Source organism: Macaca mulatta, chromosome 9, assembly GCF_049350105.2.
Source record: "Macaca mulatta isolate MMU2019108-1 chromosome 9, T2T-MMU8v2.0, whole genome shotgun sequence".
NCBI classification, from domain to species: Eukaryota; Metazoa; Chordata; class Mammalia; order Primates; family Cercopithecidae; genus Macaca; species Macaca mulatta.
Window position 1 is genome coordinate 104375921 of NC_133414.1, and position 26786 is coordinate 104402706.

General features: G+C 44.8%; 1 long non-coding RNA gene across 2 annotated transcripts in view; it reads left to right on the plus strand.

Moving 5' to 3' along the window:
• Window positions 1-881: 881 nt before the first annotated feature.
• LOC107000223 (uncharacterized) overlaps window positions 882-26786 on the plus strand; it is a 28022-nt gene continuing 2117 nt past the window's right edge. The window contains exons 1-4 of one of the 2 annotated variants that reach the window (XR_013398135.1): window positions 882-1010; window positions 6998-7073; window positions 12689-12736; window positions 16005-16113. This is a non-coding gene — a long non-coding RNA (uncharacterized LOC107000223). The remainder of the gene's footprint in view (window positions 1011-6997; window positions 7074-12688; window positions 12737-16004; window positions 16114-26786) is intronic. The other variant, XR_013398136.1, reaches the window with a different exon arrangement.

Sequence of the window (26786 nt, forward strand, 5' to 3'; positions counted from 1 at the left end):
CCCATCTCTGCGTTGCTGCAGTACCCACATACCCACTCGTTTCATGGATCAAGGTGGGCATTTCAAGTGAACACACCAGGATATCCAATTGCCATCTCCGAGCAACTTCGAATTCTGAAAGTGGGTTCTTCTGATGGACATTGGCATATCCTACTTTAATGCACCCCTTCAATTTTTATAGTAACTTCCACAGGGCTGTGCCTATATAGCATCTTTTTTTTTTTTTTTTTTTTTTTTTTTGAGATGGAGTTTCACTCTTGTTACCCAGGCTGGAGTGCAGAGTGGCACAATCTCGGCTCACCGCAGCTTCCACCTCCTGGGTTCAAGTGATTCTCCCGCCTCAGCCTCCCGAGTAGCTGGGATTACAGGCACCCGCCACCACGCCCCGCTAATTTTTTATTGTTAGTAGAGACGGTGTTTCTCCATGTTGGTCAGGCTGGTCTTGAACTTCTGACCTCAGGTGATCTGCCCGCCTCAGCCTCCCAAAGTGCTGGGATTACAGGCCTGAGCCACCGCGACCGGCCGAGCATCCCCTTAACACACCCGTTTTCCATTGCCTTCTTGAAGCAGGATCGTTATCCAGGGTAACTACCCGAGGGTCGTCATCTGGTGCCGAGAGGATTAACGACGAGGATACACACGCACTGGAGTGCGTTAAGGAGGGAAAAGCTTAATAGGCGGAAGAAAGGAGAGAGGAGAGCAGCTCTCTTGTGAGAGAGAGACGCCTAAAAACAGGGAAAGCAAGCCCCCCGCAGCAGATTTCCCAGGCAGGCTTGAGGAGGCAGTGCCTGATTTAGGTAGGGCTCACAGATTGGTTCGATCAGGTGTGACGTTTACATTTACTAGTGCCTGGGGAAGGCTGGTTGCCCCACACTGATCTTATTAAGCAACCATTTGCATAATAAGATTATGCACTTTCCACTTGGGCGGCGCCATCTTGGCTACTCCTTGCTGTACTGGCGGCTGCGAAGAGAAGACGGAGCCACCATTTTGATCATGCCTAGTCCCAGGTTAGCGATTTTTTCCTATGGGCGAAATTGCTGGCGTTCACCTGTGCAAGATTCTAGCTTGTTTGTTTTATGTCTGCAGCTCGATTTTACTGGCTGCTCTTTGTTAGAAAAGAAAATGATTTGGGGGCTGCTTTTCATAAAAGGAAAACCTTACCGAGGACTTCTGTACCCTCACTATCTGCCTAAGTAATTTCTTTTTAACTCCTATATCACTCTGACTGACCGTATGACCAGGGTATTGGCGCCTCTCCTGAGTCAGGAAAACCCTGAACATGGGGCAGACAGCATACAATTCGGCCAGCTGAGCTGAGTTCTTTCCACTTTTTTCGGCGTGGCAACCTTCCTAACAAGGATGCGGTCCATTTGCGTTAGAACTGCCATCCATACAAGAGCTACATCCAGATAGTTCTTTTTTGGTCAATCAACAGCTGTTATTAGGGTACCACCCAAGTGACAAGAGGACCTAAAGGGTCTTCAGGTGGTCTTAAGGTCAGCCCTAGGGAAAAAGAGGCTTCCTGCTTGTGAATACCTTTTTGCACATCCCTGGTAACAGGTTCCTGTAGAAACCATTTCCATTTTATTATGGCACACTTCTGGGCACCGTCTTCCCCATTAAAGCATTTTGCCAGTGTCACCCAATACATCATGGATATTTTAGGTTTCAGTACTGCTTGATGTCCTTCAGTCGGAGGAGTAGTCTGAAGTGGTAGTAGTCTGACTATTCCTGTGATGGAAGGACATAAAATATTAGGGCCCAATAACTAGCTAGTCTTTATGGAAATGTTTTTGTCCAAAACCCAGCAGTCATTACTGGCTGATGCTCATGGGCTTTTGCCGTAAACTTCGGTCTATATTCCACCCACGGCTGTTGTACAGATAATTTGTCCGTACCATCACGTCTGCTTCTACTCTATACTGCTTGAAAATAACAACATCATGTGGGCTCTGTGGGCTCATGCAATCTTATTGGTTCTCATTTGGATATCCAAGCAGTATGGGCACAGTGGTAGGTTTCCATGCCTTGTTTTACAATACTAGGTGGGGGAAGTGTTCTCCAGTCAGATATAATATCCATTCCCATTAAAAGTTCAGGTAAATGAGAGACAACTATTTCCCATAAAGCCAGTTCAAACACTACTTTTCATTCAGACTTTCATCTTGATCAACCCTATATTCCTACATCCTCCCAATTTAACTCTAGCCCTGATTAGGACTTTACCAATAGGTTTCAGAATCACAGTGCATGAGGGCTTACATGTCAAGGAGCCCCAGAAATGCCACCCCCTGACCATTTTACCCATCAGGTGCATATGGCCTTGGGGCTGTAGCAGGGGTCAGGCCAAGGGACCCAGATACTTTCTGTTTTTGTTTTTGTTTTTTGTTTTTTGTTTTTTTTTTTAGACGGAGCCTCGCTCTGTCGCCCAGGCTGGAATGTAATGGCACAATCTCAGCTCACTACAACCTCTGCCTCTGGGTTCAAGTGATTCTCCTGCCTCAGCCTCCCGAGTAGCTGGAACTACAGGTGCCTGCCACCATGCCCAACTAATTTTTTTTTTTTTTTTTTTTTTTTTTTGAGATGGAGTTTTGCTTTTGTTGCCCAGGCTGGAGTGTAATGGCACAATCTTGGCTCACTGCAACCTCCACCTGCTGGGTTCAAGCAATTGTCCTGCCGCAGCCTCCCTGGGATTACAGCCGCATGTGCCACCACGCCCGGCTAATTTTGTATTTTTAGTAGAGACGGGATTTCTCCATGTTGGTCTGGATGGTCTCAAACTCCTGACTTCAGGTGATCTGCCCGCCTCGGACTCCCGAAGTGCTGGGATTACAGGCATGAGCCACCGTGCCCGGCCCTAATTTTTGTGTTTTTTTAGTAGAGATATTGTTTTACCATGTTGGCCAGACTGCTCTCGAACTCCTGACCTTAAGTGATCCACCTGCCTTGGCCTCCCAAAGTGCTGGGATTACGAGAGTGAGCCACCACGCCTGGCCATGGACCCATATACTTTTGTTAGTTCTTATCTTGGTTAGACCTTAGACCATCACTCCAGGTTATTAAAGTTCAGGTTTATAATTGTTATCTTTGCCTTGAGGCTTTCCAAATTCTTCCAGACTATGGTGGATAAAGCAGATTTGTTTTGGGCCCTTGTTGGGAGAACCAGTAGGGGTCCTAGCCATTCATCCAGCTTCTGAGAGTGCTGCATTAAGACCTGTTTTGTTTTGTTTTGTTTTTTTGAGACAGTTTTGCTGTGTTGCCCAGGCTGAAGTGCCATGGCTTGATCTCCACTCACTGCAACCCCTGCCTCCCAGGTTCAAGCAAGTCTTCTGCCTCAGCCTCCCGAGTAGCTGGGATTAAAGGCACCTGCCACTATGCCTGGCTAATTTTGTATCTTTAGTAGAGATGGGGTTTCACTACGTTGGTCAGGCTGGTCTTGAACTCCTGACCTCAGGTGATCCACCCCCCTTGGCCTCCCAAAGTGCTGGGATTACAGAAGTGAACCACTGCACCCAGCCTCCCTTATTTTATTTGAGCTATTATATGTAACTAGAAATTGTATATTTTGCTATGTGTTTCTTTGCATTTCCTTGTGTATTTAGTAAATTTGAGTCATCATTTCTAAATTCCATTGATAACTTTTACCTCTCTGTGCATGGCAGCACAGGCCTATAGTCCCAGTTACTTGGGAGGATGAGGTAAGAGGACTGCTTGAGCCTTGGAGTTCGAGACCAGCCTGGGCAACACAGTGAGAGCCCATCTCAAAAAAAAAAAAAGATAAACAATTTTACCTCTAGTAACTGATTACAACAAAGCTGCCATTTCATGCTATGAGAGACTCCATGGTTATCCAGAATGAAAGGTCTTTTTTTTTTTGAGATGGAGTCTTGCTCATCGCCCAGGCTGGAGTGCAGTGGCACAATCTCAGCTCACTGCAAGCTCTGCCTCCCGGGTTCACGCCATTCTCCTGTCTCAGCCTCCCAAGTAGCTGGGACTACAGGCGCCTGCCACCACGCCCGGCTAATTTTTTGTATTTTTAGCAGAGACGGGGTTTCACCGTGTTAGCCAGGATGGTCTCGATCTCCTGACCTCATGATCCGCCCGCCTCGGCCTCCCAAAGTGCTGGGATTACAGGCGTGAGCCACCGCACCCAGCCAAAGGTCTTTCATTCCCTGTCCTCTCATCCTTTCTCTTGCCAAGCCACATTTCGGGAGTCAGCATTGTTCTAATGGATGCCATTTGTCTTGACACTATCTGAAGTTAGCCAGACTTCAAGGTTTGAGAGCACAGTCTCCCAGTCTGCAAAGTTTGCCCAAGCCTCTGATACCACCTGCAAGGAGGTAGGGTCCCACAAGTATAGTGGGCATGGTTTTAGGACTTCCCTCACCTCTGACCCAAATGCAAGTTCAGGAAGTTTCCAAAACAACCTTCGGGTTCAAAAATTCACTAAAAAGAATCACAGAACTCTTTGAAAGGTGTTATACTCACAGTTACAGTTTATTTCAGGGAAAGCATAGAGATCAAAATTAGCCAAAGAAAGAGATACACAGAGCAGAGTCTGAGAGGGTTCCAAATGTGAAGCCTCTGGGGTCCTCAGAATGCATTACCCTGCTGATTTGGATGTGTGAGACAACACATATAGAATACTGCCAATCAGGGACACTAACCTGAGCTTCAGCGTCCAGAGTTTTTATTGGGGCTTCATTACATAGGGTATGAATGATAGACTTATTGTCCATGTGGTTGAACTCAGTGTCCAGCCCCTACCCCACTCTCTGGAGGTCAGGCTGATATCACCTGGCCTAAGGGACCTACCACGAGTCACCCTATTAGCATAAACTATCAAATGGTTGTTCAGCCACATACTTAATATATTTATATATATCCAACAGAAAGCCATATATATGTCCCCCAAAAACCTGAACAAGAATGTTTATGGCAGCACTATAACATCTGAAAACTGAGAACTACCCAACTGCCCAGTAATAGTAAAATGAATAAACAAATTAACAAATTGTGTTACAGTCACACAATGAGCATTTAGAATAATAAACAGTATGGGTGGATCTCACAAAAATATTGAGCAAAGGGCCGGGCACGGTGGTTCACACCTGTAATTCCAGCACTTTGGGAGGCTGAGGTGGGCAGATCATGAGGTCAGGAGTTTGAGATCAGCCTGGCCAACATGGCGAAACCCTGTCTCTACTAAAAATACAAAAATCAGCCAGGCATGGTGGTGGGCCTCTACAATCCCAGCTACTCAGGAGGCTAAGGCAGGAGAATTGCTTGAACCTGGGAGGTGGAGGTTGCAGTGAGCCAAGATCGTGCCATTGCACTCCAGCCTGGGCAACAAGAACAAGACTCTGTCTAAAAAAAAAAAAAAAAAAAAAAAAAAAAAAATTAAAGGAAGCAGACACAAAGGATTCAATACTGTATGAATCCATGTATGTAAAGTTCAAAAACAAGCAAAATGAATCTATGCTGTCAAAATACAGAAGAGGGGTTATCACTGCAGAGAAAGTGACTAGAAAAGGGATGTGGGATCTTGGGGTGCTGTAATATCTGTGTCTTGACCTGTATACTAGATAAATAGATGAGTTCAATTTGTGAACAGTCACCAAGCTGTGGGCTGATGATTTGTGCACTTTTATGTATATAAAGCATCTTTAAAAATCATGTAGGGGCATCTGGGTTCTCCCCCTGAGGTGCCAGTGATGGGTCCAGTACCTGGAAGTCCCTGTCTCATGCTGAAGGAGAGGTACACCAAGCACAGTGGATTATTCACTTCAAAAAGAGTAGAAAAGGTGCTTTCTCAACCATAGCTGCAAACTCTACATTGAAAGATACTGAGACTGACATAGCAGCTCATGGAAGAGGGGAATCTATGCAAATGAAACTGGGCAAAACTCTAAATGAAAAAAAGATGATGAGCCAGGTGCGGTGGCTCAAGCCTGTAATCCCAGCACTTTGGGAGGCCGAGGCGGGCGGATCATGAGGTCAGGAGATCGAGACCATCCTGGCTAACACGGTGAAACCCCGTCTCTACTAAAAAATACAAAAAAACTAGCCAGGCGAGGTGGCGGGCGCCTGTAGTCCCAGCTACTTGGGAGGCTGAGGCAGGAGAATGGCGTGAACCCGGGAGGCAGAGCTTGCAGTGAGCTGAGATCCAGTCACTGCACTCCAGCCTGGGTGACAGAGCAAGACTCCATCTCAAAAAAAAAAAAAAAAAAAGAAAAAAAGATGATGAAAGCTATCTTCCCCTCAGTGTCATAGATGGTAATAATGAACCTTATTGTGTCTTACACAACAGAACATACTTGTACACTATCATAATGCCAGCTAAGTTGTGGCATCATTTTGAGACCAATCACTTAAGAGTTTAAAGAAAAAATGAAATATTTTAAGTATAGATATTGTGGGCTCTTTAAAAGCCAAATATTTTTATAGCTTTTCTCGAACTCTCGACCTCAGGTGATCTGCCCACCTCGGCCTCCCAAAGTGCTGGAATTACAGGTGTGAGCCACTACACCCAGCCTGTTATCTTTTCAAACTAAAAAAGGCCATTGAAGCATCCTAGAGGTTTTAATTTCTAATAAGGTAAATATTGATAACTGTAACCCATATCAATAAAAAATCCTCTTTGTGGTCCTCCATATATTTTCTTTAAGAATAAAGAGTTCTTGAGACCAAAGCATGAGAAAGCCACATAGATTATCCTCAGCCTTGTTACTAGGCTTAGTTCTTCCTATGACCTCATAAGGAACCGCTGCTTTGGAATTCCAAGTACATATATAAGTCCCTGGCTTGGCTGAGGTTACTGGTTCTTCTTATTCTTTTTTCTTTTATTTTTCTAAATTTTTAAGTTCTTTTTTACTCAGCATTTCCTTTTCAGTTTGTTGCTTTTGCTTACTTTGATTTTTGTCCAGCGTTGTGCTTTAATTCCATTATAGAGCTCCGTTGTTCAGGTGAACTATGCATGTGATTTTCTTTTCAGGTGATTTGGACCAAGCTTCTCACCAGCGTTTCCCAAATTTAAGCCGACCTGGGACACCTTGACTCCAAGCCCACCAGTAAGTCCCACATGCCGCAGGGCCTCTCAGCCATCTCTGCTGAGAAGGGACCCTTACTGGCAGCTAGGATCCTTGAGACCATCGTCAAGGACAACCTGGCTAAGGTGGGGTTGGTCCAGGACATCCTGACTGGGAAAGCAGCAGCTGTGAAGTTCATTGATGAGACTCAGCAGATCTCCTCCAGCCTCTAGACACCATCCACAAAGTAGGAATCATTAAGGCTCGGATCACCCCAATATAGTGAAGGATTTGCTGTGATTGATAGTGAGGAATCTCTGTCTCATCACCAAGCATGCTAGCAAGAAGTTTGTGAATACCTACTCAGAGCAGGAAAGAGGCCTGAAGCAAATTCCACCAAAAGTGTCTGCTGTGCAAGCTGTCACCAGAAGTGTATTGTCCATGTTAACATGAACATCAGAGGTTGGGTTCAGGAATAAATTCACCTTTCACAGCAAGCTGGGTACCTTTTGTGGCAGTCCCCTTAGGCTGCCCTGGAATTCTTCTAGAGCCACAGATATGAGCTGGTGGATGCATGGAGTCTGGGAGTTATCCTGTATATACTGGGAAGCGGATCCTTATTTTTCGATGGACAGAACCTCAAGGAGCTATGAGAGCAGGTACTGAGCAGGATGTATTCCATTCCCTCCTCCATGTCCCTGGAGAGTGAAAACTTGCTGAGGAAATTTCTCATTGTCAATTGCAGCAAGAGAGGCCCTTCAGAGCACAGTGTGAGGGATCCATGGATGAATGCGGGTCATGAAGGTGAGGAACTTAAGCGCTGTATGCAGCCACTCTCCCACTGGGAGGACCCCCTGCAAACTAAGTTCATGGTATCCACGGGTTACAGACAGGAAGAGATCCAGGACTTGCTGAGGACTATGAGGACGCGTGGTCACCTGCCTGCTCCTGGGTTCTCTTTCATCCCAGGAGGTACAGCTCAGGGTCTCTGCCAGCCCAGAGCAGCGGTGGTTTCAGCAACCTGCCTTTCCCATCTTTCACGGCCTAAGAAGACTCAGAGGAGCCACCCAGAGCCTGAACAGGATCAGGAGACAGCGCGGAAGGGCAGCAACACAGAAACGGGCCAGCCAGCTCCCTACTAGCCTGGAGGGGACGAACCCCGCCCCTCCTGTGAACAGCGACCTCTCCACCAACACCAAAAAGAGCAGGAATTCCTCACTCGGGGCGAAAGCCAGTTTGGCCGGACCTCCACCCAGAACGACAACGGCAGCCCCACAGCGCTGGGGCCTGAGGCCTCCTGGGCTCTTGCTTCTCACCTCTACCCCGTCTCCCCGGCCACCAGCCCGGGAATCCCAGTTGGTCTCCTTGCAGCCCAACCAGGCTTCGGTGCTACACCCCACGGTGAGCAGCTGGGAGGTGCCCGCCCGGCACAGCTCCCTCAGAGTGTCCCTGCGGCCTCCTTTCTACCCGCTTCATCAGCGGAGTGGGCAGAGCCCCGGGTGGGACCAGGTACGCGCGGCCGGGCAGCCCAACAGGTGCCGGCCCCAGAAATGGGGCCCAACAGGGTGACTCCAGCCTCTCCCTTTGGCAAAGGCGGCGGCCAGCAGGGGGCCTCCGGGAGCTTCTTCAGCAAGTTCAAGTTCACAGGCTGGACTCAGCTGCCGGTTTGCCCGAAGGAGCCTGAAGGCAAAGACGGGGGAGGACACGATTCACAATGAGAAATTAGTCACTTTTTGGTACAGAAAAAAGAAAAAAAAGTTTAAAAAACCTAACCCCCAAAACAACAAAAATTACCCTGGCCCTCTCCCAAATATTAAATAGAGCTCAGTAGGTGCTCACAATAAGAACCCATCCTTCGCCTGCAGTATTTAAACGATTGTCGGTGGAAGTTCAGTCGTGCTCCTTTTTCGACAGCCGCTGGGTAACGGATCAAAACCCTTAACGTCCGCGGCTGGGGCGCGAGCTCGGGGCGCCGAGGGGCTCCGGGCCCGAGCGTCCACCGCTCATCTCCGGGGCTCCGGAGGTTTTCGCGGCGGGGGCTCAGCCCCAGATCCCGGGACTCAGGCGGAGCTGGGCCGAGCTGCGGGAGCCGTGGAAGCCCCAGGAGAGACTTTTGCACGACGAAAAAACCATATGCGAATTGCCCGGGAAGAGCTTAGACTCTGTGGCCAAACTGCAAGCGGCCGTTGCTAAAATGGGAAGCATTTGCAGGAAAAAGCAAACGGTTTCATCCAGGTGGATTCGACGACAAACTAAGGGAAGGCAAAAATGATCGCGGGAGTCGACATGGAGACAGATAAGGCCCAGAGCTCTGACCAGACACTTAGTACTTCATCACTAGTCCCTGGCTGCTGCTGTGTGGATAACAGCAGCTCATGTAAGCCAACCTCACAAAACCAGGGGCCGTCCACCTCCTTCATGCCGGCATGAGGAGGCTTCAGACGCCGAGTCCGAAGTGGCCAAGCGCAACTTCCAGGAGTAAGAGGGGCATTTCATAATGACTAGGGGTCAATTCTCCAGAAAGACATAGCAGTCTTTAACATGTGGGGACCTAGCAACAGAGCCTCAAAATATGGAATCCATCAAAGGAGAGAATTGCAAGAAAAAACAGATCCACTGTTATAGTTGGATACCTCAACACCTATCTAATAGTAATTGATGGACTCAGGACATAGCTGAGCTGAAGGGTATCATCAATCAGCTGAACCTGTTGACATGTATAGACTGCTTCATCCAACAAGTGCAAGTATACACTCTTCTCAAACTCAGATGAAATATTCTCCAAGACAGACTATGTTCTGGGGCATAAAACACACTTCTAACACATTTGAAAGAGTAAAAATCTTACAAAGTATATTCACATCACAATGGAATTAAACTAGAAATCAGTAACAGAAAGACAGCTGGAAAGCCACCAATTATTTGGTCATTAGACAACATACTCTGAAATAACACATGGGCCAAAGAAGTCTCAAGAGAAATGTTAAGAAATATTTTGAACTAAATGAAAATGAAAATATGACTCATCAAAACTTGTGGGTGGCAGCAAACCCACATTTGGTCATTAGACAACATACTTCCAAATAACACATGAGTCAAAGAAGTCTTAAGATAAATTAAAAAAAAAATTTGAACTAAATGAAAATGAAAATGTGGCTTATCAAAATTTATGGGATGCAGCAAAAGCAGTGCTAGAGGAAAATTTATAGTATTGAATGAATATATTAGAAAAGAAGAAAGATGTAAAATAAAAAATCTAAGCTTACACCTTAGGAAACTAGAGAAATAAGAATTACGTAAACCTAAAACAAACAGAAGAAAAAAATAGATAAAAAATGGATGACATTAAAAAGAGGAAAATTATGGAGAAAATCAAAACATAAAAGCTGAAACCAAAAGCTAAATCTTTGAAGCAATAAATAAAATTGGTAAACTTCTGGACTGGCTAGCCAAGAAAAAGAGAAAACACAAATTACTAAGAAATAAAAAAGAGTTTACTAACCCACAGACATTAAAAGTCTAATAAAGGTTCTATGATGGCCATGTAAGAAGAAAAAAGTCGGCCAGGCGTGGTGGCTCACGCCTGTAATCCCAGCACTTTGGGAGGCCGAGGTGGGCAGATCACCTGAGGTCAGGAGTTCAAGACCAGCCTGGCCAATATGGCGAAAGCCTGTCTCTACTAAAAATAAAAAATTAGCTGGGTGTGGTGGCTGTTGCCTGTAATCTCAGCTACTGGGGAGGCTGAGGCACAAGAATGGCTTGAACCCAGGAGGCGGAGGTTACAGTGAGCCAAGATAGTGCCACTGCATGCCAGCCTGGGCAACAGAGCTAGACTCCATCTCAAAAAAAAAAAAAAAAAAAAAAGGCTGGGCGTGATGGCTTATGCCTGTAATCCCAGCACTTTGGGAGGCTAAGACGGGTGGATCACGAGGTCAGGAGATGGAGACCATCCTGACCAACATGGTGAAACTCCATCTCTACTAAAAATACAAAAATCAGCTGGCCATGGTGGCATGCACCTGTAGTCCTAGCTACTCTGGAGGCTGAGGCAGGAGAATCGCTTGAACCTGGGAGGTGGAGGTTGCAGTGAGCCAAGATTGAGCCACTGCATTCCAGTCTGGTGACAGAGGGAGACTCCGTCTCAAAAAAAAAAAAAAGATTTATGCCCACAAATTTGGTAACTTAGATGAAATGGACCAATTCCTTGAGAGAGATAATCTACCAAAACTCACCAATAGAGAAAGGTAATTTTAATAGACCTATATCTACTTTTAAAATTGAATCAATAATCTTCCAAAAAAGAAAGCATCAAGCCCAAGTCTTTTCACTGGCGAATTCTAAGAACTAATACCACTTCTCTACAATCTCTTCCAGAAAATAGAAGCGGAGGGAATATTTCCTTATTTCTATGAAACCAGCATTATTCTAATACAGAAACAGAAGATATTACAGGAGGAGAAAACTACAGACCAATATATCTACCATGTACAAAATGTATCTTTTTTGTATCTTTTGTATTGGAGATACAAAAATTCTCGACAACATATTACCACATGAAATCTGCTATGGTTTGAATGTTACTGTCCAAAATTCATGTGGAAATGTCCAATGCAAGAGTATTAAGAGGTGGGGGTTTTGCAGCCTTCAGTGTTGTTCCGTTCTGCCCCTTTGGCCATGTAAGGACACCGTGTTCTTCCCCTCTGAAGGATGAGGAGATGCCATCCTAGAAGCTGAGAGTAGCGCTCACCAGAAAACTGAACCTACCAGTGCCTTAATCTTGTACTACCTAGCTCCAGAGCTGTGAACACATTTCTGTTCTTTTAAATTACCCAGTCTCAAGTATTTTGTTATAGCAGCACATATGAACTTAAACAGAATTCAACAATGTAAAAAAAGAATTACATGTTATGACCAAGTGAGATTTATCCCAGGTATGCAAGGCTGGTTTGACAGGAAAACCAGTCACTTTAATCCATTACATCAATAGACTAACAAAGAAAAATCATATCAATGCAGAAAAAGCATTTCGCTCAATAGATGCAGAAAAAGTATTTCACAAAATCAATCATCCATTCACCATAAAAACTCGCAGCAAACTGATTAAGAGGGGAACATCCTCAACTTGATAAAGAATATTTGCAAAAAACCTACAACCAACATCATAATTAATGGTGAGAAACTATATGCTTTCTCCCTTGGATCAGGAACAAGAATGTTTCCTCTCACTACTCCTATTCAACATTGCACAGGAGGTTCTAGTTAATACAATATGATGAGAAAAGAAAAGGCATCCAGATTGGGAAGGAGGAAATAAAACTGTCTTTGTTCACAGATGACATAATTATTTATATAAAGAAATCCCAAAGAACCAACAAAAAGTGATTATAAGAAGGTTGCAGGTAGGTTAATATACAAAAGTCAATTGCTCTCCTATAAATTTGGAATAAATAATTGGAAGTTAAAAAAATTCTGGTGAGGTATACATAACATAAAATTTATAATTTTAATCATTTTAAGTGTATTAATATAATTCAGTGGTATTTCATTAAGTACATTCACAATGTTTGGTAACCATCACCACTATTTCCAGAAATTCATCATTCCAGACAGAAACTCTGTACTTACTGAACACTAACTTCTCATTCTCCTTCCTCCAGGTCCCTGCTGACTTCTACTTTCTGTCTCCATGAATATGCCTATTCTAGGTATCTTATATGAGTGGAATCATATAGTATTTGTCCTTTTGTGTCTTATTTCATTTCGCACAATGTTTTCAGGATTCATCCATGTTTTGGCATGTATCAGAACTTCGTTTCTTTTTATAGCTGAATAATATTCCATTGTTTCCATTCTGGTTATTTCCACATTTTGTTGATTGGTTTATCCATTGAAGGTCATTTGGGTTGTATTCACCTCTTGGCCATTATCAATAATGCCACTATGAACATTGTCGTACAAGGATCTGTTTGAGTCCCTGCTTTCAGTTCTTTTAGGAATAGACCTAAGAGTGGATTGGCTGGATAATATGGTGATGCTATGTTTAATTTTATGAGAAATGGCCAAATTGTTTTCCAGAGTAGCTGCAACATTTTATATTCCCAATAACAATGCATAGGGTTCCAATTTTTCCACATTATAGTGAATATTTGTTATTTTTGTTTATTTATTTTTGAGACAAGGTCTTTCTCTGTTGCCCAGGCTGGAGTGCAGTGGCACGATCTTGGCTCACCGCAACCTCCGCCTCCTGGGTTCAAGTGATTCTCCTGCCTCCGCCTCCTGAGTAGCTGGGATTACAGGCGCCCACCACCACACCCGGCTAATTTTTGTATTTTTAGTAGAGATGGGGTTTTGCCATGTTGGCCAGGCTGGTCTCGAACTCCTGACCTCAAGCGATCTACCCACCTCAGCCTCCCAAAGTGCTGGGATTACAGGTGTGAGCCACTGTGCCCGGCATGGTGTTCTTTATATATTCTGGATTTTAATCCTTTATCAGATATATGGCTTGCAAGTATTTTCTCCCATTCTGTGAGATGTCCACTGTCTTGATAGTGTCCTATGATGAACTAAAGGTTTTTATTTATTTTTATTAATTTATTTTTTAGACAGAGTTTTCACTGTTATTGCCCAGGCTGGAGTGCAATGGCGTGATCTCGGCTCACTGCAACCTCTGTCTCCTGGGTTCAAGCGATTCTCCTGCGTCAGCCTCCCGTGGAGCTGGGATTACAGGCATGCACCCCCATGCCCAGCTAATTTTGTATGTTTAGTAGAGATGGTGTTTCTCCATGTTGGTCAGGCTGGTCTTGAACTCCCGACCTCAGGTGATCCACCCGCCTCAGCCTCCCAAAGTGTTGGGATTACAGGCCTGAGCCACCACGCCTGGCCTTGAATTAAAGGTTTTTATTTGAAGTCCAATTTATTTTTTCTTTTGTTGCCTGAACTCTTAATGTTATATCCAAGCTCTCATTGCCAAATTAATGTCATAAAGATTTTCCCTTTTGTTTTCTTTTAAGGGTTTTATACTTTTAGCTATTAAGTTTAGGTCTTTGGTCCATTCTGAGTTAATTTTTGTATATGGTATAAGGTAAAGGTCCAGCTTCATTCTTGGCATTTGGATACCCATCAACATTTGTTGAAAAGATTGTATGTCCCAAACTGAATGGTCTTCGCACCCTTGTCAAAAAGTAATTGATCATATATAGAAAGGTTTCTTTCTGGGATCTCAATTCTGTTCCATTCTCCATTTATTTATATATCTGTCCTTATTTCCTTTTTGACTTCTTCTTTGACCTGTTGGTTGTTTCAGCGTGTGTTATTGTACATATTTGTTAGCTTTTCAGTTTTCCTTCTTTGATTTTTTTTTTGTTTTCGAGACAGAGTCTCGCTGTGTCGCCCAGGCTGGAGTGCAGTGGCATGATCTCAGCTCACTACAACCTCTGCCTCCTGGGTTCAAGTGATTCTCCTGCCTCAGCCTCCCAAATAGCTGGGATTATAGGCGCCCACCACCACGCCCAGCTAATTTTTGTATTTTTAGTAGAGATAGGGTTTCACCATGTTGGCCAGGCTGGTCTGGGACTCTTGACCTCAGGTGATCCATCCGCCTTGGCCTCCCAAAGTCCTGGGATTACAGGCGTGAACCAACGTGCCCGACCTCTTTCTGTTATTGATTTCTAGTTTCATTTCATTGTGATTGGAAAACATGATATGATATAATACAATATGATAAAATATTTTTATTTTATTTTATAAAAAGAGATGGGGTCTCATTATGTTGCCCTGGTTAGCCTCAAACTCCTGAGCTCAACCTCCCTTGGCCTCCCAAAGTGCTGGGATTACAGATGTGAGCCACCCCACCTGGCCCAATCTTTTAAAATTTATTAAAATTTGTTTTGTGGCCTAATATATGGTCTCTCTTGGAGAATGTCCATTTGCATTGAGAAGAGTGTGTATTCTGCTCTTGTTAAGTACATGTGCTGTATACATCTGTTGGGTCTCACTAGCATATAGGGTTTTTCAAGTCTTCTCTTTCCTAATTACTCTTCTGTCTGGTTGTTCTATTCATTATTGAATGTGGGTTATTGAAGTCTCTAACCATTATTGTAGAACTCTCTTTATTGTATTGGAGAACTCCTTTTTTTTTTTTGGGACGGAGTCTCGCTCTGTTGCCCAGGCTGGAGTGCAGTGGCCGGATCTCAGCTCACTGCAAGCTCCACCTCCTGGGTTCCCACCATTCTCCCGCCTCAGCCTCCCGAGTAGCTGGGACTACAGGCGCCCGCCACCTCGCCTGGCTAGTTTTTTTGTATTTTTTTAGTAGAGACGGGGTTTCACCGTGTTAGCCAGGATGGTCTCGATCTCCTGACCTCGTGATCCGCCCATCTCGGCCTCCCAAAGTGCTGGGATTACAGGCTTGAGCCACCGCGCCCGGCCAGAGAAGTCCCTTTAATGTATTCCTCCAGGCCAGGCGCGGTGGCTCACGCCTGTAATCCCAGCACTTTGGGAGGCCGAGATGGGTGGATCGCCTGAGGTGGGGAGTTGCAGACCAGCCTGACCAACAGGGAGAAACCCCGTCTCTACTAAAAATACATAAGTAGCCAGGTGTGGTTGAGCATGCCTGTAATCCCAGCTATCGGGAGGCTGAGGCAGAAGAATCACTTGAACCCAGGAGGCAGAGGTTGCAGTGAGCTGAGATCACTCCATTGCACTCCAGCCTGGGCAACAAGAGAGAAACTCCATCTCAAAAAAAAAAAAATATATATATATATATATATATATTTATATATATATATTCCTCCATTATTGTATTTCTGTCTTTGATTCTGTCAGCTTTTGCTTCATATATTTTGGAGTTATTAGATGTGTGTATGTTTACAATTGTCACATGTTCTTAAAAAATTAGTTTTATCAAAATGTAATATCCTTTGTTATCTCTCATAACCTTTTTTTGACTTATAATGTTTGTTTGTTTGTTTGTTTTAGAGACAGCATCTCACAGTGTTGCCCAGACTGGAGGGCAGTGCACTGCAACCTCGAACTCCTGTGCTTAAGTGATCTTGTGCCTCAGCCTCCGGAGTAGCTGGGACTACAGGTACGTGCCACCATGCTTGGCAATAATCTATTTTATCTGATAATAATATAGCCACCTCATCTCTATTTTGGTTACTATTTGCATGAAGTATCTTTTCCATTATTTTGCTCTCAACTTCCTTGTGTCTTTGTATCCAAAGTGAGTCTATTATAGACAACATATGGTTGGATTATACAGATTATACCAAATGTATAAAAGATACACCTGAGGAAAGCTACAAAACTGTGATGACGAAGTCAAGAAGATCTAAATATTAATAAACGAAGAGATATTTCATATTAATGGACAGGATGACTCATACTGTTAAGATGTCATTTCTTCCCAACTTGATCTATAGGCTCAATGCAATCCCAATCAAAATCCAAACAAGTGAGCTCAGGAGTTCGAGACCAGCCTGGGCAACATGGTGGGACCCTGTCTTAAAAAAAAAAAATTGTTTTTTTTAATTAGCCAGGCTGGTGGTGCACACCTGTAGTCCCAGCTACTCAGGAGGCTGAGGTGGAAGGACGGCTTAAGCCCAGGAGTTTGATTGCACCACTGCACTCCAGCCTGGGCAACATAGTGAGATGCCATCTCTAAAACAAGCAGAAGAAAAAACATTACTGCAAAATTGGTGACATTGAAAAGAGGAAAATTAACCAGGTGTGGTGGTTCACGCCTGTAATCCCAGCACTTTGAGAGGCTGAGATGGGCAGATTACCTGAGGTCAGGAGTTTGAGACCAGTCTGGCCAACATGGTGAACCCTCGTCTCTACTAAAAATACAAAAATTAGCTGGGCATGGTGGTGGGCACCTGTAATCCCAGCTACTTGCAAAGGTGAGGCAGGAGAATTGCTTGAACTCTGGAGGCAGAGGTTGCAGTGAGCCGAGATTGTGCCATTGCACTCCAGCCTGGATGACAAGAGTAAAACTCTGTCTCAAAAAAAAAAAAAAAGTAAAATTATAGAAAAAAAAAAAACGGCACAAAGAGTGAGCTGTAAAGTAAACTATGAAGTCTAGTTAACAATAATATATCAATACTGATTTATCAATTGTAACAAATGTGCCACACTAATGCGAGATATTAATAATAGGGGATATTGCCAGGTGCCTCACGCCTGTAATCCCAGCACTTTGGGAGGCCGAGGCAGGCTGATCACTTGAGGGCAGGAGTTCGAGACCAGCCTGGCCAATACAGTGAAACCCCATCTCTACTAAAAATACAAAAATTAGCCAGGCATGGTGGCGGGCACCTGTAATCCTAGCACTTTGGGAGACTGAGACAGGAGAATCACTTGAACCTGGGAGGTGGAGGTCGCAGTGAGCCAAGATAGCTCCACTGCACTCCAGCCTGGCTCACCTGGCAAGACCCAGTCTCAAAAAAAAAAAAAAAAAAGCTGGGGGTGGGTATTCTGAAACTCTCTGTACACATTCTGTTCAATTTTTCTGTAAACCTAAAACTATACTCCTCCCCCATAAAATGTATTAATTTATTTAAAAGTGAGGTTGACTTTTTAACACAAAATGGGAAAGGCTTTAGGCAGGAAAGCCACATGGTCAGATATAGGTCTTGAATAAAGTTGTCTGGAGGCAGTATGAAAAGCCATGGTGGGGTGGTAGAGTGAAGCAGAAGGCGAAAGCGTACAAAGCCTGGCATCAAAAAGTAATGCATGGTCCAAGTAGAAGAGGGTGACAGTCTCAGCTAGAATAATGAAGAAGGGAAATAGGAAGCGGGCTTGAGAAATACTTAGGGGGTCAAATAGGCAAGATGAGGTGATTGGTTTTATGTGTACCGTAAGAGAAGGAAAGGAAAGAATGACATCCAGTTTTCTACCATAGGTGCTGAGGTGGGTAAAATTCTACTTAGTTAAATCTCAAGTTCCCCTTTTGCGCTCTCGGATGGCACTCACTTCCATTCCTTTATCATCATAGATGGAAATATGTAATTGTGGGTTTTTTTGTTCATTTGTTTTGAGACAGGGTGTTGCTCTGTCACCCAGGCTGGAGTGCAGTGGCACCTTCGCAGCTTACTGTAGCCTCAACTTCCTGGCTTCTAGCAATCCTCCCATGTCAGCCTCCCAAATAGCTGGGGCTACAGGCACGAGCACCACACCCAGGTAATTTTTTATTTTTTGTAGGAACAGGGTCTCACTATGTCGCCCAGGCTGGTCTCAAACTCCCAGGCTCAAGCAATCCTCTCACCTTGGCCTCCCAAAGTGCAGGCCTGAACCACCATGCTGGGCCGGGCTTATTTGTTCGGTGGCAGTCTGCTTCTCTAGAGTGAAAAGGCAGTGGGGTGGAACCATGTGTGGTCTTGCTCATCCTTCTATCCCAGCCCTAGCACAGTGAGTGGCACAGAGTAGGCACTTGATAAATAGTTGTCAACAAATATAGACTGTGTCAATTATACCTCAATACATTGGGGAAAAAGAAATTAAAAATGGACTGAGAAAAGGAACATACAGAAAGAAAAGACACTTTAAGAAGTTCCTTTTTGGAGCCAGGCGCAGTGGCTCACGCCTGTAATCCCAGCACTTTGAGAGGCTGAGGCTGGCAGATCATGAGGTCAGGAGTTCAAGACCAGCCTGACTAACATGGTGAAACCCCGTCTCTACTAAAAATACAAAAATTAGCTGGGCATGGTGGCGTGCTCCTGTAATCCCAGCTACTCGGGAGGCTGAGGCATGAGAATCGCTTGAACCCAGGAGGCAGAGTTTGCAGTGAGCTGAGATTGAGCCACTGTACTCCAGCCTGGGTGACAGCGCGAAGACTCTGTCTCAGGAAAAAAAAAAAAAAGGAAGTTCCTATTTGGACATGGTGAGTTTGAAATGACTATGCAAAAGTCCAGGTGGAGATGGCCAGGAGGCAGCTGGAAATGAGTTTGAGATTCAGGGAGAGATTAGGTTTGGAGATAGAAAGTTGAGAGTTAAGGTCGGGCGCGGTGGCTCACGCCTGTAATTCCAGCACTTCCGGAGGCTGAGGTGGGCGATCACCTGAGGTCAGGAGTTTGAGACCAGGCTGACCAACATGGAGAAACCACATCTCTACTAAAAATACAAAATTAGCAGGCGTGGTGGTGCATGCCTATAATCCCACCTACTCGGGAGGCTGAGGCAGGAGAATAGGTTGAACCCTGGAGGCAGAGGTTGCGGGGTGAGCCAAGATTGTGTCATTGCACTCCAGCCTCGGCAACAAGAGCAAAACTCCATCTCAAAAAAAAAAAGAACGTTGAGAGTTAACAGCATGTCATAAAATAAAAGCAGGAAAGAAGTGTGTAGGAGCAGACCCCAATGAAGTTCAACATTTAATGTCATTTACTTCCTCCCACTTCTTAGTCAATCACCTCTGCCTTATCCAAGTGCACTGTCACCTTCCCCTGCGCTGCTCACGGGGATGGCATATGACACAGCCCCAGGGGACACATTCCTATGTTGTGCTCCAGGGAGGGCCTGCCTTTGCCTTCATGACCTTTTCCAAGGTGACATCATGTGCCTATAATATCTTTTCCCCATTTGCCAACTCAGTTTTCTCCAGTTCCTTAAACAGCCAGTGAATTCACGGAAATCCTCTTCCATTAAATCCTTTTGCTGCAGACCACAGAATAGCAACTATCCTGAATATTCTGACCTCTGAATAGCAAATTACCATTCTGCTGAATCAAAATGTGGAACTCTTACTCATTCCCAGTTCTTCTTCCAATTAGATGCCTTGTTGTTTACTCTTAAAATCAACTTAGGTCTCTTTCCTTTCTTTCCTATTTTTCCTTTCTTCCCGCTTTTTCCTTTCTTCCTCCACTTCCCCTTCCCCTTCCCCTTCCCCCCTTCCTTCCTTCCTTCCTTCCTTCCTTCATCCTCCCTTCCTTCCTTCCTCCCTCCCTCCCTCCCTCCCTCTCTCCCTCCCTCCCTCTCTCCCTTCCTCCCTCCCTTCCTTCCTTCCTTCCTTCCTTCCTTCCTTCCTTCCTTCCTTCCTTCCTTCCTTCCTTCCTTCCTTCCTTCCTTTTTTCTTTCCTTTCTCTTTTTCTTTCATCTTTCTTTTTCTTTTGAGATGAAGTTTCTCTCTGTCGCCCAGGCTGGAGTGCAGTGGCACGATCTCAGCTCACTGCAACCTCCACCTCCCAGGTTCAAGCGATTCTCCTGCCTCAGCCTCCTGAGTAGCTGGGATTACAGACATGCACCACCACACCTGGCTAATTTTTGTATTTTTAGTAGAGATAGGGTTTTACCTTGTTGGCCAGGCTGGTCTGGAATGCCTGACCTCATAATCTGCCCTCCTCGGCCTCCCAAAGTGCTGGGATTATAGACGTGAGCCACCACGCCCAGCCCATTTATTTATTTTTGAAACTGGGTCTCACTCTGTCTCCCAGTGCTGTGGCAAGATCATGGCTCACTGCAGCCTTGACTTCCCAGACTCAGTCCTCCCATTTCAGCCTCTCAAGTAGCTGGGACAACAGACATGCGCCACCATGCCTGGCTAATTTTTATATTTTTTGTACAGACAGGGCCTTGCTATGTTGCCCAGGCTGGTCTTGACCTTCTGGGCTCAAACCATCTGACTACCTCAGCCTTCCAAAGTGCTGGGATTACAGGTGTGAACCACCATGCCTTGCCCAAATTAGGCTTGTCTTGATGCGAACACCTTGTTGTCTGTTGCTATTTGGTTTATTGTTTCTGCGTCATTGTCTGTGTGTTCGGCCATAGCAGTGATCTACGTGTCCTGAGCTGGTGCTTACCCTGAAGAAATCATAGGCTGTGTCAGGCAGAGCCATGACGGTCTGGATTATCTAGCACAGTTCTGTTGAAAATATTCATTTGATATGTCAAGCTAGGCATTTTGTTTTCTTTTTCTTTGTTTTATATAGAGTCAGGGTCTCACTATGTTGCCCAGGCTGGTTTTGAACTCCTGGCTTCCCACCTTGGCCTCTCAAAGTGCTGGAATTACAAGTGTGAGCCACTGTGCCCAACCCAAACTGTGCATTTTGGCTCAGAAAATGTTGTTAGGGCAGGAACACTTGGCAGATTTCTTGGTATTTACAATTAGGCACTTAATACATGCTTTTCAGAAATAATAACAACAACAAAAAAGGAACTTGAGCTTCTCAAGTCTTAGCTTTGTCTAAAGCCCACAGGGTCTCTTTAGAAAGCATAATGTCTAAAATCAACATTATAAATATATTTATAGGAGACTAATTTGAGTATTAATAAAACTCCGATGTCCTGCAAAAATAAAAATAAATAAATATTTATGGTCTATATGTCAATATAGTAACTTCTCAGTGATGGTCAGTAAGGGATAAATTACTCCATTTATTAAGTGCCTAACTGTAAATACCAGGAAATCTGCCAAGTGTTCCTGCCCTAACAACATCGGAGAACAACAGGAAGCCTGATCAACAGTGGCTTTTCCCTTGATAGCAAGTGCAGGGATAGGCAGTCCCCTGTAGTCCCAGCTACTCGGGAGGCTCATCCGCATAGGAGCTGCCCATAGTCGCCGTCAAGGAGGGACCCGGGCTGCTCTCACCTGTCCATTCTACCCTTGTTAGTTACACTGGCTTTTGTCCTCACACTTGTCATCTCATGGACAGTGGTGGCTGCTCCACTTCTAAGTTTCATGTCCCCAGGAAGATGGTAGTAAGAGGTCGGGGGTGGAGGGACAAGGGAAAAAGACATTTCTTGTACTGAGGTGTTGTCATTTTATTCAGGAAGGGAAACCCTCCTTAGTGATTCCACTTACATCTCATTGACCATCTCTCCCTACAAGGGAACAGAGAGATGGAGTTTGTAGCTTTTACAGCTTCTATGACAGAGCTAGACAAGTGAGATGGGAGAAATGATTGGGAGGTGCCAATCAAGTACTTCAGACTTAAGAAAAAAATCAAAACCACATTATTGCATCTGCATATTTCCTAAGATTCTGTGAGCAACACATCTTACACTAATTTACTTGTGCAGATGTTGATTTCTATCTACATAATTTACAGAATGATCTCATTTCAAAAATTTCCACTCCATAAAATATGAACAATATTACACTCCTTTCTCATTTTCAGTTTTGGTGTCAGTTTATATGGTCTATTTTATCAAAGTGAACTAGGAAAATGATTGAAAATATTTCTAGATGCTAATTCAGGTAACTGGGTGAATAAGAGATTTTTTTTTTTTTTTTGAGATGGAGTCTCGCTCGGTCACCCAGGCTGGAGTGTGGTGGCACAATCTTGGCTCACTGCAACCTCTGCCTCCCGGATTCAAGCGATTCTCCTGCCTCAGCCTCCTGAGTAGCTGGGATTACAGGCATGCACCACCACGGTATTTTTAATAGAGACAGGGTTTCACAATGATGGCCAAGCTGGTTTCGAACTCCTGACCTCAAGTGATCTACCCACCTCGGCCTCCCAAAGTGCTAGGATTACAGGCGTGAGCCACCACGCCTGGCCAAATAAGAAATATTTTTAACCATGTGTCATTTTTTCTTTCTTTTTCTTTTTTTTTTTTTTTTTTAAATGAGATGGGGTATTGCTCTGTTGTCCAGTCTGGAGTACAGAGGCACGATCATAGCTCACGGCAACCTCCAATTCCTGGGCTCAAGCAGTCTTCCTGCCTCAGCCTCTTGAGTTGCTGGTATTACAGGCATGAGCCACCACACCTAGCTGTCATTTTTATTTTACTTTATTATTTAATTTATTTAATTAATTTATTTATTTAGAAACAGGATCTCAGTCTGTCTGTTGCCCAGGCTGGAGTGCAGTGACATGATCATGGCTCACTGCAGGCTTCACCTCCTGGGCTCAAATGATCCTCCCACCTCAGCCTCCAGAGTAGCTGGGACTACAGGTAAGAGCCACTTTGCCTGGCTAATGTTTTTACTTTTACTTTTTGTAGAAATGAGGTCTGCCTATGTTGTCCAGGCTGGTCTTCAACTCCTGGGCTCAAGCGATCCTTCTGTTTCAGTCTCCCAAAGTGCTGGGATTTCAGGCATGAGCCACCATATCCATCCCTGGCTGTCATTTTTAAAGTTAGTTCCTGGTCTTTTCCTCTGTGGTGGCAAAAATTTCTTTGACTGGCAAGCAGCGGTACCAAAGGTAATGTTACCTACCTTCCCACGTTTGTCCCCACTTGGCACATTACATCAATTGGAGTCAGCCAGGTTCCATGGTTCATGCCTGTAATCCCAGCAATTTGGGACGCCAGGATGGGAGGATGGCTTGAGGACAGGAGTTCAAAACCAGCCTGGGCAACATAGTGAGACCTTGCCTCTACAAAAAATAAAAAATTAGGCAAGGCGGTGAGCGCCTGTAGTCCCAGTTACTCGAGAAGCTGAGCCTGGAGGATCACTTGAGCCCAGGAGTTCCAGGCTGCAGTGAGCTATGATGGAACCACTGCACTCCATCCCGGGTGACAGAACAAGATCTTGTCTCTAAAAAAAAAAATAATAATAAGGGCTGGGCACGGTGGCTCACGCCTGTAATCCCAGCACTTTGGGAGACCGAGGCGGGTGGACTATGAGATCAGGAGTTCGAGACCAGCCTGGCCAACATAGTGAAAACCCATCTTTACTAAAAATACAAAAATTATCTGGGTGTGGTGGCACATGCCTGTAGTCCCAGCTCCTTGGGAGTCTGAGGCAGGAAAATTGCTTGAACCCGGGAGGAGGAGGTTGTAGTGAGCCGAGACCAAGCCATTGCACTCCAGCCTGGGTGACAGAATAAGACTCTGCCTCAAAAAAAAAAAAAAAAAATTTAAAAGAAGAAACCATAAATTGGAGTTGGTGTAGACATAAAGTCAGAGAATGGGTTTTGAGTGTGTGGCGCATTTTTCACTGAGAAGGGCTTTATCTCCATCTCGTGGACAACCTTATCTTTGCAATGTCAGCAGTGGTTCTCTGGCCTTAACCACATATGAGGATCACGAGGAGGACTTGCAAACAGTCCAATATCCAGTCCTCTCCACCCCACCCCCACCAACTCAGTTAGTATACATATATATATAATCTGTAGCTGGGAGATAGGAGGCAGGAAAAAAAGATCTGTAGCCAACTTTCATATGCAATTAGGGCTAAAAACCAGTAAGTGAGAAGAAACTCTGAATCAGTTATGAATACTGGAACAATCATTCCTTCTATAAGACTGCCATAAAGTAAAAAGAGCAATATCTGTAGGTAAATTATATAATCTTCCCAAGGCCCTTTACAACTTGCAGAGAGGAAATCGAGGAGTTGCTAGCAATATGAGAAATCTAAATCCAAATCCAAATTGCTTCCTGTGCAACTCTCCCTATGATGAGGCAGAAATGTGCTGAGCAAAGAGACATGCAAATACACACACCATCAGACTTGTCCCTGGGCCAAACTGTCAAGTGGTTTCCTCCTGATTTTGGTATCGTATGTGTTTACTGGCTGCTTTCTTGCATATATCCTTGTTTAATTCTGGTTCTTCTCATGAATGCCAATAGTTGCCTGAGAGTACAGGGCCCTGGAGGGCCTCAGGTACCCACCCAGATCTTGCTTTTCCCTCTGTCTTTTCATTTATTAAAACTTACCTTGCCGGGATCTGATTCTTTCTCAGCTCATTATCTTTTTAAAAAGCTTCTCAAACTAATTCCTGCTGATGATGGGTGGGTCTTCATCATGATGCACGCATTACTGGAATACACTTTTTTGTTTTTAGGACGATGTCTCCCTCTGTCGCCCAGGCTGGAATGCAGTGGTGCAATCTCAGCTCACTGTAACCTTTTGCCTCCCGGTTCAAGTGATTCTCCTGCCTCAGCCTCCTGAGTAGCTGGGATCACAGGAGCCGGCCATCATGCCTGGCTAAATTTTTTTATTTTTAAAAGTAGAAATGGAGTTTCACCATGGTGGTCAGGCTGGTCTCGAACTCCTGACCTCAGGTGATCCGCTGCCTCGGCCTCCCAAAGTGCTGTGAGTACAGGCGTGAGCCACCAAGCCCGGCCTGGAATAAAATTTAGTCATTAAAATAGGAGACCAAGTTCTGCTTTGGCAGTGGTTGACTGCATGGTGCCGAAACCACTCACTGGAAACAAACTAGAAAAGATGTACAATATATACCGCTAAGAGTGAAAAGACAAGCCAAAGAGTGATAATAATAAAAGTAACAGAAGAGCTCAGACCCAAAATATATAGGACTCCTACAAAGCACTAAGGATTGATGACACAATTAAAAAATGGCTGACAGGCCAGGCATGGTGCCTCACGCCTGTAATCCCAGTGTTTTGGGAGGCCAAGCAAGATCACTTGGGGCCAGGAGTTCAAAATTAGACTGGGCAACATAGCAAGAACCCTGTCTCTAAAAAAAATTTAAAAATCAGCTGGGCATGGTTGGATGCAGTAGCTCACGCCTGTAGTCCCAGTACGTTGGGGGGCTGAGGCAGGCGGATCATCTGAGGTCAGGAGTTCAAGGCCAGCCTGACCAACATGGTGAAATCCCATCTCTATTGAAAATACAAAAAGTTGACAAGGTGTTAACTTTTCTCATATTGCTAGCAACTCCTTGATTTCCTCTCTGCAAGTTGTAAAAGGGCCTTTGGAAGATTATATAATTTACCTACAGAGATTGCCTCAGGAGGCTGAGGCAGGAGAATGGCTTGAACCTGGGAGGCGGAGGTTGCAGTGAGCTGAGATTTTGCCACTGCACTCCAGCCTGCGCGGCAGAGCGAGACTTTGTCTCAAAGAAAAGAAAAGAGAACAGAAAAGAGGCCGGGCGCAGTGGCTTATGCCTGTGATCCCAGCACTTTGGGAGGCCAAGGTGAACGGATCACCTGAGGTCAGGAGTTCGAGACCAGCCTGACCAACATGGAGAAACCCCATCTCTACTAAAAATACAAAGCTCGCTGGGTGTGGTGGCACATGCCTGTAATCCCAGGTACTTGAGAGGCTGAGGCAGGAGAATCGCTTGAACCCGGGAGGCAGAGGTTGCAGTGAGCTGAGATCGCGCCATTGCACTCCAGCCTGGGCAATAAAAGCGAAACTCCATCTCAAAAAATAAAATAAAATAAAATCAGCTGGGCATGATGGCACACACCTGTCGTCCTAGCGACTTGGAAGGCTGAGGTGGGAGGATTGTTTTAGTCCAGGATTTTGAGGCTGCAGTAAGCTATGACTGCACCACTGCACTCTAGCCTGGGTGACAGAATGAGACCCTGTCTCAAAAAAAAAAAAAAAAAAATAGGTGAAAGACTTTACAAAAGGCAACATTGAAAAGTCAATAAACATGAAAAGTTTCTTAAGCTCATTAGTATGCAAAGAAATGCTATTTAAGACCACAGTGTATATACCTACTACATCCATGAGAATGGCCAAAATTTAAAAGACTAACAGTTGGTCCAAGAGTTGTGGGTTGTTAAGCTGATTAATATTGTCTCCCTCTACAACCATGCTTGCCTCGAAAAAATAAAGAAAATAAAAAATAAAAATGCTGGCCGGGCGCGGTGGCTCATGCCTGTAATCCCAGCACTTTGGGAGGCCGAGATGGGTGGAACATGAGGTCAGGAGATCGAGACCATCCTGGCTAACACAGTGAAACCCCGTCTCTGCTGAAAATATAAAAAAGTAGCTGGGCGTGGTGGCGATTGCCTGTAGTCCCAGCTACTTGGGAGGCTGAGGCAGGAGAGTGGCGTGAACGCGGGAGGCGGAGCTTGCAGTAAGCTGAGATCGTGCCACTGCACTCCAGCCTGGGGGACAGAATG